General features: G+C 37.0%; 1 pseudogene; it reads right to left on the reverse strand.

Annotated features, from left to right (window-relative positions):
- LOC103559761 (large ribosomal subunit protein eL6 pseudogene) overlaps positions 1 to 3055 on the reverse strand; it is a 55793-nt pseudogene extending 52738 nt beyond the window's left edge.
- Between the last annotated feature and the right edge of the window lie 9128 nt (positions 3056 to 12183).

Here is a 12183-nt window from a genome sequence, read left to right on the forward strand (position 1 = left end):
ATTATCAAGCCTAAATAGTGCAGAGGTTGAGAAGCTTGAACCTAGATCTAGTCCAGCAGTGAGGTACTCCAGTCTTACCATGATTCTCTTTACCATTATATGGGTCTGGAATTCTCAACAGGAGTTGAGGAAATGGTGTACATTGGGGAATGGGGTGGGAGGAGTGAAGGAGAGTTAGAATATCAGGATTATCTGTGAGGATTTTCAATCTACACAAGTGAGACTGTGGTGCTCAACTCTGCTACAAATTAGAATAATTTGTCAAATTTTTAATTTTTCTTTTGAAATACCAACTCTATTTAAATACCAGCTCAATCCCCAACTCTAGAGATTTTGATTCAAAGAATACTGGATGCCAGTAGATTTTAAAAGCACCTTAGGTGATTCTACTGTGTAGCTAAGCATGAGAACCAAGCATATTAGCCCCTTCACCTGGAGATTGTGACTCCTAACTTGGGGTGAAGTGTTGGTGGAGTCTGGAGAGTAAAATCAGATAATCTTGACGTGTGATTCTCCCTCCCCGCTTCTCCTGTTGAGAGTCTTTGGCCTACATGCCCGGGTGAGCTTAGCCTGCTGTGTTCTGGCAAGAAAAGGACCTGCTCCAGATTCTCACTTCATTCTTCTGCACTTGTTTGGGATGGAAGCAAACCCTAATGCTTGGCTAGTTCTTGTTAAACCAGTAAGCAGTACCATTTAGTAAATGCTAAATAGCCAATTCAGGTATAATAGACTCAGCCTGGTATGTACTCTCTACAAATAAAATCAGCTTTACTCACTAGATTTTCCATTAATTTCCTAAGGTGGATATAAAAATATCAGTCAATATTCTAAGAATTTTACCACTGGAATGTCAAGCTAAAGCAAATAATTTATACTATTTACATAGTTCAAGATGATGAGAAAAGTTGTTGATAGGATGTTATCCTGCTGAAGTTCATCTCCTTGGAAATAGGACTTGCCTTGTCCCTCTCCCCCAAAAAACTCCACCAGTTAGGCAAATACATTGCCATCTGCCTTAGATGCTAAGCAGATGAAAGTCTGCTCATTAAAAAAAAATGATTTGGGTAGAGAAGGGAAAAATATGATATAGCATATTATTGTAATAATTACCTTGGCAAAAATGTGTTATTTCATCACAACAATAAGCTTTTCTGAACACATTATTATATTACATTTGTGGTAAAAAGAAAAGAATCAAAACTATGTTTTTCTTTTCAAAATGTATTTGTTGAAGGAAAACACCAATTTAATAAATTAAATTTCTCAGTAATTATCAAGTTGTAACTTTTCTGCTTTTAACTCTTTCCCATTAGAGCCAAAACCAGAGAGAATCTTTAATGTCATATTTATGCTCCCTATCTATAAAAGAGAAGCCTGGATGTCTCTAAGGGTTTTGAGTGCTAACTGTGCAGTGTGTATGCCCATAGAAGGTGGTCATGATTAAGAACATTAGCTCCTAAGTCAGATAACCTACGTTTAAATCCTAACTCTATCGTTTACTAAGTGATCTTGGGCATGTTATTTTCTCTTGTGACTCAGTTTCCTCTTCTGAAAAATGGTAATATTAATAGTACTGGGGTCATAATTGCCTTTGAAGATTAATAGATAAAATGAACAGAAAGTGCTTAGCGTAGTCCTTGGTACCCAAGATGTACTTAGAGAACCAAATCTAACTGTCAAATCTAATTAACGCTGGCTCTGTCACTAATTAGTTGAGTGACTTTGATTAAGTCACTTTACCTCTCTAGTATTCAATTTTTCACTTATATTACAAAAGGCTTAATTCTTAAAATTCAATTAAACAATTATCCATTGTACCAGGTTCCTTCTAGCTCTGAATTTCCAAGAATCTGGCCTCTAACATAGGTCTGGACCTATTTCCCATATCAAGAGTGTCCAATCAGGGCTGGCCCCATGGCCAAGTGGTTAAGTTTGCGTGCTCTGCTTTGGAGGCCTAGGGTTTCGCTGGTTCGGAACCTAAGCACAGACCTAACACTGTTCGTCAGGCCAGGCTGAGGCTGCGTCCCACATAGCAGAGCCAGAAGGACCTACAACTAGACTATTAAACTATGTACTGCAGGGGTTTGGGGAGAAAAAAAAAAAGAGGAAGATTGGCCACAGATGTTACCTCAGGTGCCCAAAGTGTACAATCTATGTGAATACAACATATGTTTTATTTTGTCTGTTATTTTAACTAACGTAGTACAAAGTCAAGTTTCTATGAATTTCATTTCTTATGGCATCAAGTTAAGTACGTTTTGAAACACTAAAGTGTTTGAATTTCTGCAAGTGTTATACATATTACTTCTTTCCTCTTAGACTGAAATGCGAAATGTCAATTCCTACCCTCAGGTAATGACAGGTAAACTGTCCTATAGACATGGCTTATATTGTGATACTAAACAAAAGTTTCCATACTGATCTTATAAAAAATATTAAATATGGGGCCAGTCCTGTGGCCAAGTGGTTAAGTTCACGCACTCCGGTTCAGTGGCCCAGGGTTTTGCTGGTTCGGACCCAGGACACAGACATGGCACCGCTCATCAGGCCATGTTGAGGTGGCGTCCCATATGCCACAACTAGAAGGACCCACCACTAAAAAATATACAACTATATACTGGGGGGATTTGAGGAAAAAAGCAGGAAAAAAAAAGAAGATTGGTAACAGTTGTTAGCTCAGGCGCCAATCTTTAAAAAAAAAAATTAAATATAGCAGCATATACAAAGATTCCTTGACAAATGTAGAAGTCACTCTCTCAGGTTACTCTCTGACCTCTTTCCTCCTCTTTTCATCTCAGCATCTCAGAAGATGTCCTCCAACTTGTTCACGTACTGCAATCTGGCTTCTAATGTACCCTTCATAGAGGATGCTCTCCCTAACAACAACAGTGACCCCCTGGGTTCTGATCCAGTAGGGAATTTGGAGCCCTTGTGATAATTGGTTTTTCTGTAGCATTTGATCTTCTAACCATTCCTTCGTCTTAGAAATGTTTCAGCTTTCTGAGTTTCTATCAGTGAGTCTCTACCATCCTTGTTCTCTTACCTTATTGACCATCCTGTCTCAACCTTCAACTGCTATGATTCCTCTTCTTGGCCTTATTCTGTAATCCTTCTATATATTCCCCCACAGAATGCCCATGCCTTTCTGTACCATCTAGCATATTTTTACTCCCAATACTCCCAATACGAATTTTTACTCTACAATAACAGTTCATACTTCTCTTTCAAGCTTCAAACCTCTATTTCCAATTGCCTTCTAGATAACTCCATCTGAAATTCCTACAGGCCATTTCTAAATTATCTTCCCCTGTATACATTAGTTTCCCCCTTATATTCCTTAATTAATCACTAAATATACCCTAAATATGTCTTTTTACCCCCTAAATATCTCTTGAATCTTTTACTTCCTCTTCATCACCAAATATCACTTTCTCGGACAAGGTCATTTTCACCTGTCACGTAAGCCTGCTCCAAGCTCATACTCCCAAATTCATTCTCCACACTAACACCAGAGTGATGTATCCAAACACCAGTCTAATCAAATTATCCGCCTGCTTGGAACTTCTCAATGGCTCCTCATCATTTGCAGGAGAAAGAATAAGCTCCTTGGCCAACAGACCGGGTCCTCCCAGTCTATTTCTACAAATCTCTCTAGCCTCATCATTGGCTACTTTCTTCCACAGTCAAACTGGAACCCACTACAAAACTTAATGCCTTTGGGCCCCTGCACAGTCTGTCCCCTTCTCTTCACTATCCTAGTGTCTATTCCTTATTCATTCTTCAAAATCTGGCCCAGGCATCTCTCATGTAAAGTCTTTCCTGATTCCCAGATGGAGTAAATTTCTCACTTCTGTATAGTACTCTACATATTCCAAACATATTGCTATTATTGCTTATATACTCCTATATTGTACTTTTTTTTTTTAGTGAGGAAGATTGTCCCTGAGCTAACATCTGTTGCTAATCTTCCTATTTTTCCTTGAGGAAGACTGTCCCTGAGCTAACATCTGTGCCAATATTTCTCTACTTTATACGTGGGATGCCACTACAGTATGGCTTCATGAGCAGTGTATGGGTCTGTACCCAAACCTGCAAACCTGGGGCTGCCGAAGTGGAGCATGAGAACTTAACAACTATACCACAGGGCCAGCCCCCTATTGTACATATTTTTTAAATGACTGTCTCTCTCAGTATATCATGAAGTCCTAGGACATAGAGACTATATCTTATTCATTATTGTATCCTAGAACCTAGGAGAAAGATGGATACTCACCAGAGCTCTATATAAGTTTCTTAAATTATTAATAGAATAAGGAGATAAATTTGTTTACTAATGACCTAATTCAGTATAAAATGTATAAGGATAAAGGTCTAAGATAAACATTGCATAAAGTTAAAACTCTTTTCTAATTTCAGCTTTATTGAGGTATAATTGACATATAAGATCATAAGATATTTAAAGTGTACATCATGGTGATTTGCCATAGCAATACATTGTGAAAGGAGTCCCTCATCTACTTAATTAACACATCCATCATCTCACATATTTATCTCTTTTTTTGGTGAGAACATTTAAGTTCTACCCTCTTCCCAAATTTCAATTGCACAATACAGTGTTATCAACTATCGTTACCATGTTTTACATTAGATCCTCTGATCTTATTCATCTTATTAAGACTCTTACTTTTAATTTGAGTCCTTAAAGTTTCACTCATACTGGACTTTGCCCTCACATCTACCTCATCCCTACTCTGGTACCATGCCTAATCTTCCTGACCCTGTTCCCTCAGCTGCTCCAAGTTCTTTTAGGTCTCAACATGACCAAGCCTTCAGAGAACTTCTTGTATTATGATTAAAAGGCTTTAATCACTTACTTAATCCACTACATCCTACCAAGAATTTTATCTCTTTGAATCCTGCTTAGCCTTAATAATCTGGTTGCCAGTTAGCAAAAGTTATTTTTCAACTTCCTCAAAACATAAATGTATGTGCATTCTAACATGTCCTTGAATCTTCTGTCCTAGGGATTAAAGTAGATAAGAAGAAACCAAACCTTCCAAATGTTTTTGGAATGATTTTTCAAGCTCTGGTATCCCTCTAAAGGGAATCTGCAGGGCACTTATGCCTCCAGTTGTTATTTCTCTCCCTTCTCTAGAGACCTTGCTATCTGAATAAAATACTTAAAGTGAACCCTTTAAGTCCTTCAAACTTTTATCATCTTTTAAACTTTCTAATACTCTAAAGGGTATTTATAAACAGTTTGTTAAAGGCACTAGGTCTAATGTCTTACTGAACATCTATGTAAATAACAAAGCCTGATGTTGCCCAGTTGTATGTACATCTTCCTTGGAGCATCTCTCTAATACTGTCTTCAGTGTCCATGATGGAGAGCTGCATAATTATTTACGTTCAGGACCTAAAACAAACTAGGTTGGGTCTAGTTTCATAAGAATAAATCTCTTTCAACAGGAGACAAGCTGTTATAATTCTAAACCACTTCCTGCAGGTCACATAAATCACAGAAAGAACAGGCACAATGGAAAGTTGTGTGGGTCAGGATACAGATCAGGTAACAAGTAATCACTGTTTGGTAAAAGGAACTGTGAAAAGATCGTCATTAATTTTACTTATGCCACATCCTATTGGCTATAATGTAATTTCTGCTAAATTGGTATTAAATGTTCAGTTCATCGTAAGGAAATAAAGAATCGAAGGTTGGCACTACCCTCTTTGTCCATGACCTACTAGTGCAGGAATCACAAACTTAAATGTCTACAGGACTCAGGCATGTAACATATATGAGCAAACCCAGCCTAAGTGTATGAAAAGCAGTAACGTGATCACAGTGAAAAATGGTAACTGACTTTCCAGAATACAACAGGGAGTGGTGAGAACTATGGCAAACTGGAGAGCCTGGACTCCTTCTTAAGTGGCAGCAGATATGCAGCTCCAGCTTACTGCCTTGCAGAAATGTAGGCCCTGTTGTGCCCAATATTCTAATTGCTCAAGAGAAGCTGAAAATAAGATTTTATGAAATCTAATGATTTTAAAACATTTGGCAAAAAATTCAACAATTTTTTATACTACTCTATGGACAGACAGTATAAGAGCCAAACAAAATATTTCTTCCTATTTGATTCTGAAAGTCCTTCACAGTCAATCAAGAAGACCCAGGAAATCCAAGCAAACGATTAGGGGTATATTTGAGAGGAAACGCACCTTAGCTAGCAGTGATACAAATACTTAACAATTAGGCAAAGATGTGAAATTTGGACTAAGGAGCATGTTTCTTTTGCTAATTTTGCCAAGATAGATTATGGCTATCTTAATAAAACCAATCTCCTTTCCCTTGGTGATTTGATCTCCTTTAAAGCTAAATGTTTTGGATATTTTCCATTTATTCATCCAGTTCCCTTCTCTATACTCTTTATGTCCCAGGAAGCTGGCCAATATAGATTGTATTAAAGGGCTACTTTATCTCTAGCTTCCATTGGGTTTGGCTCATGTGGGGCTTGGGCAGGAGTTTTGAGGGGAGGAAGAAACTGATATCAGGGCATTTATTCGCCCTGCTGTTTCTCTGCTGGTTCACTGATTGGCTTCCTTCTTCCTATCTGGAGGCCCTCTTTATACAGCTTCCCCATGCCCTTGGTGTGTTTGTGTTCCTTGAAATACTGCCTCTTCTTGACCCTTCAAGCGAAGGGTGCTAAAGGCTCCCCACTGTTATGATCCCCAGATGACCACGCCGTCACTTGTTTCCCTCCATAAAACTTTCCTTACAGGCTTCAATTACCCAGCTTAACTCTGCTTTCCATTTCCTGCTGAGAGCCTGCCTTAAGATGCCATTTCCAAGAACACAGTCATTCCCGGGGGTAGGATCTTAACTGGGCAAAGCTTCTCATCAAGTCCTTTAACTCTTATTTTTCAAGGTCTTTTGGAAAAGTAAGCTATTTGGCAGGAAGTCTCAGAGCCTTGAGAATGTATCTAATATTTGAACTGTAACTTCACCTTGGAAACTTTTCCTGAGGAAAGAATCTTAAATATTTGAGAATTTGAATGAAGATTTGTGCAACTATGTTTATTATTAAAATGGTCAAAAACTATAAACAGCCCATATCCCATCCTAGGGGTATACCAGGTATCTTTTGCTTGTCCCACTTCACTGTGCTCTCTGCCCTGAGGGGCCAGCCTTTCTGGACTCCAGCTATGGCTCCACTACCTTCTGGCTTAGGGATAGGCTTTGTCAATGGTGTGTTTTGATGGGAAATCAGAGAATGGAAAAAGAATGAAGTAGGGGTAGTTATTCTTCCTGTCCCTTCCCTGCAGATGACCTCAGGCTGGCTGTGACTCTTGAATAAAGGTAACAGAGCTTGTCAGGTGATATCCATACACTCAATATCTCTGGGGTTCAGTAATTCACTCATATTTTGCCCCTTGAAGCCTAAGAATAGTGATGCACCTCCCCATTGTCTCTAACTCACTGATACAGTCATATTACTGACACCTTATCCCCAAGTTTATAAATAGTCCCTTTATTAACAAATTGTCCTCAAATTATCCAGTTTGAGTATGATATCTGTTTCACTGCCAAGAATCTGGTGGCATCAAAGAGCATATTTAAGTAAACTGAACAACAAACTCACTAGGTAATGTTATATAACATATAAAGATATTCATGAAGAATATATACTAACAACAAAAATGGTAAACCCAGGATGAAAAAGCTCTGAAAAAATAAAGGAAATAAAACTCACCATGAAAATGCAATATATTCTTTAAATTTTCTATAATAAAAAGACATTTTTGTTTGTTTGTTTGGTAAGGAAGATTGGCCCTGAGCTAACATCTGTGCCAATCTTCCTCTATTTCATTTGTGGGACACTGCAACAGCATGACTCGAGTGGTGCATAGGCCCAGACCCAGGATCCAAACCCTAGAACCCCAGGCTGCCAAAACGGAGTGTGCAAACATAACCACTATGCCACCAGGCTGACTCCAACACATTATTTTTTTAACGAAAAATTTTTGTTTAAAGATTAGTTAAAAGTGAAAGACATTGTAGACTAGGCCTAGAGGAATCCAGAAAGACTTTGTAGAAGTCATATTAGAAATGATTCTTGACAATCAAGTAGGACAAATGAGAAGGAAAAGGGGAAAACACATGTTAAGCTGAGGATAAAGCCTCTGAAAAGGCAAGTGAAAGTGCTTGTTGAAAATCAGGATTCTATTCTCTAGGGCATAGGGTAAATGGAGTTGGAAAGAGGGAAGGAAGATGTCATAGAAAATGGCTCTGAGAATGTGATCTGGGGCCAGAATAATCAGGATTTCATAGTTGATGCTAAGTGTCTCTTTCATGGCCCAGAGAGAGGTTGGGAATGGCACAAGATGAACCATAGAAAGGTTTAAGAAAAGGATAATGAGTTTAGATTTGTGTTTCAGAAGGAAAACTCTCATAGCCCTGAGGGTCTGAGATGGCTGGGGAGTTCAAGAAAAGGATGAGAAAAGTCTGAACTAAGGCAGCAGTAAAGGCATTAAACAGAAAGGAAAAGATTGCAGAAACTTCGCTAACATGGGATTAATTTGTTAACTAATGAAAGACAGAGGTTATGCAGCATACATCTCCAAGAGAGAACAATAATAACTAGGGCACCCTTAAAAACTTGATACACTTCTCTGCTACTTTAGCTTGAAAAGGATTTGAATGAACGAAAACATCATTTGCATTTTTTTGTTGTGATTGTATATCACACTGAAATGTGCATCTTTATAAATAATTTTCTTATATTTCTGAATTTTTGAAGAACTAACTTCCAAGACACGAGATTAGTGTTTTAAGTATTTTAAAGATTTTATTACATGTTGTCAACTGGTTGCAAGAAAGATTGAACCAATTTACCGTTCCACCATAAATGAGTTCCTATTTCAACCCTCTATTGTTAACATTAAGTATCGTCATTTTGAAATGTCTTTGACCATTTAATGGCTAAAAATGGCGTCTAAGTTTTTTAATTAGTTGAAGCTAAACTTTGCCAATATATTTTTAAGCACTTGTATTTCCCATTCTTGAATCATATGCTGATACTCTTTGCACATTTATCTATTTTAGACTAAATGCCTTCTTATCCATTTATATGAATATATTCTATGGTATGCACTTCTACACTTTTCTGAAATATTTATAAACATCTATTTTAAAAAAACATTAAATTTGTTGATTTGTTCTTTTGAAATTGGATAAATTATTTTTACCTTTAGAATTTTTATTGCCAATACCAGAAAAAAAGATATATGTAGTCCTGTAGTTTTAGATTAAGCCCTTAATCAATCATGAATCTATTTTCTATAAAGTTTCTAAATTAATGTTTTTTTCAAATAGCTAACAATTGTCCCAACACCATTTATTCTTTATTCCCTCTCCACTGATTTTGAAGCATATTTTATGTTAAATTATTGACATTAGAATCTACTTTTGAGCTTTTCTATTTATAAACTCAGTCATCTTTTTTTTTATTATTACATATTGTTTCCAGATCAGATTATAATATCTTTGAGAAAAGAATTCGGTTTTACTGATGCTTGTATTTTCCATAGGACCTATCACTTTACACATAGTAAATGTTCAATAAATATTTACATATTTATTAAATGAATGTTTAAATTGAATATCCTGTGCCTAATTTACAAAGAATTTCCTCACTATGTTAAAAGGTCACATTCTTCAAGGTGAAACATGAAGTAATTTTGAAATTGGAGAAGGGGCTGAGAATGGAAGCATTCCAAGTAGAAAAATGTCATGTGAATTTGATTAGAATAATTTAAATTTTGTAGTGACTTCATTCTCCAGAGGCGATGTGATCATGAGAAAATGCTGAGGGGGGAATTTCAGTCGTGGGCTTACTCTGAGTTATTGAAGTTTAGAAAACCCTTTAGTTGTGTAATGATGTGCAAATCAGTTCACATACCACCATGGCTCAACAGATGAACTATGTCAATGGTGAAATGTTGTCTTTATAGTGTCTGCTGATACCTTTATTTGGGAGAACCAGCTGTGGGCCCTTAACATTGCTATACATTTAGAGTACTGAGCAATAAAGCAATAACATTTAAAACTTATTACATATTCATTTACCCTCCTGATTACATATAAGTTTAAACATGTTAAATTTTACATAAAAAGCAATATTAAGTATGTTGTCCCTGTCATGAGCAACTAAGTGAAGCTTTCATACAGTTTTATGTCAAACTGTACAAGGATGACTTCAGGCGGAAAAGATTACAGACAAGTTTGTTTGATTAAGGAAACATAAAACTAGACTGTCACAAAGCATGCTAGGATTACTATATAAAGACAGGCTCACTACGTTTATTAATGTGGGTAAAGAATTGTATAGTTACCAGAAAAGGAAAGCTACGTATTCACTAAAACCAAAGATATTTGATGTTACATTTATGACAATATGCAGGTCTTGAAATACGTATTTATGTATTTTCAATGTTGTTTATATTGTGAAATTAAAATAATCTAAATGACCACTGAAAAAACCCTTGCAATAACATAAGGTAAATTCTAACATGTGTCATTTCTGATCGCTCCTTTGATTCTCACAATAACCTTATCTGGTAGTGGTGTGTGTGTGTGTTACATAGACTTTATTTTGTAGAGTAGTTTTAGGTTCACAGCACAATTGAATGGGAAGTACAGAAAGTTCCCATATGCCCCTTAAATCCCGCCACATATAGCCTCCCTCACTGTCAACATCCCATACCACAGTGGTACACTTGTAATAATGGATGAACCTATACTGACACATCATTATCACTCAAAATCCATAGTTTACATTAGAGTTCACTCTTGGTGTTGTACATTCTATGAGTTTGGACAAATCCACCATTGCAGTATTATACAGAGCAGTTTCACTGCCCTAAAAATCCCCTGTGCTCTATCAATTTATCCTTCCCTCCCCCCTTAGCCTAGCAACCATCTTTTTACTATCTCCATACTTTTACCTTTTCCAGAATGTCATATAGTTAGGATCATACAGTATGTGGCCTTTTTACTTTGGCTTTTTTTTTTTTTTTTTGCACATAAACTTTTTTTTTTAATTAATGTTATGATAGATTACAACCTTGTGAGATTTCAGTTGTACATTTTTGTTAGTCATGTTGTGGGTACACCACTTCCCCCTTTGTGCCCTCCCCCCACCCCCCCTTTTCCCTGGTAACCACCGATCAGATCTCCTTGTCAATATATTACCTTCCACCTATGAGTGGAGTCATATAGAGTTCGTCTTTCTCTGACTGGCTTATTTCGCTTAACATAATATCCTCGAGGTCCATCCACGTTGCTGCGAATGGGCCAATTTTGTCTTTTTTTATGGATGAGTAGTATTCCATTGTGTATATATACCATATCTTCTTTATCCAATCATCAGTTTCTGGGCATGTAGGTTGGTTCCACATCTTGGCTATTGTAAATAATGCTGCGATGAACATAGGGGTGCAAGGGACTCTTGGGATTTCTGATTTCAGGTTCTTAAGATAGATACCCAGTAATGGGATGGCTGGGTCATAGGGTATTTCTATTTTTAACTTTTTGAGAAATCTCCATACTGTTTTCCATAGTGGCTGTACCAGTTTGCATTCCCACCAACAGTGTATGAGGGTTCCTTTTTCTCCACAACCTCTCCAACATTTGTCACTCTTGGTTTTGGATGTTTTTGCCAATCTAACGGGTGTAAGGTGATATCTTAGTGTAGTTTTGATTTGCATTTCCCTGATGATTAGCGATGATGAACATCTTTTCATGTGTCTATTGGCCATATTCATACCTTCTTTTGAGAAATGTCTGTTCATGTCCTCTGCCCATTTTTTGATCGGGTTGTTTGTTTTTTTGTTGTTAAGCTGTGTGAGTTCTTTGTATATTATGGAGATTAACCCTTTGTCAGATAAGTGGCTTGTAAATATTTTTTCCCAATTAGTGAGCTGTTTTTTTGTTTCAATCCTGTTTTCCCTTGCCTTAAAGAAGCTCTTTAGTCTGATGAAGTCCCATTTGTTTATTCTTTCTATTGTTTCCCTCAACTGAGGAGTTATAGTGTCCGAAAAGATTCTTTTGAAACTGATGTCAAAGAGTGTACTGCCTATATTCTCTTCCAGAAGACTTATTGTTTCAGGCCTAATCTTTAGGTC

Source organism: Equus przewalskii, chromosome 4 (genome assembly GCF_037783145.1).
Source record: "Equus przewalskii isolate Varuska chromosome 4, EquPr2, whole genome shotgun sequence".
NCBI lineage: Eukaryota > Metazoa > Chordata > Mammalia > Perissodactyla > Equidae > Equus > Equus przewalskii.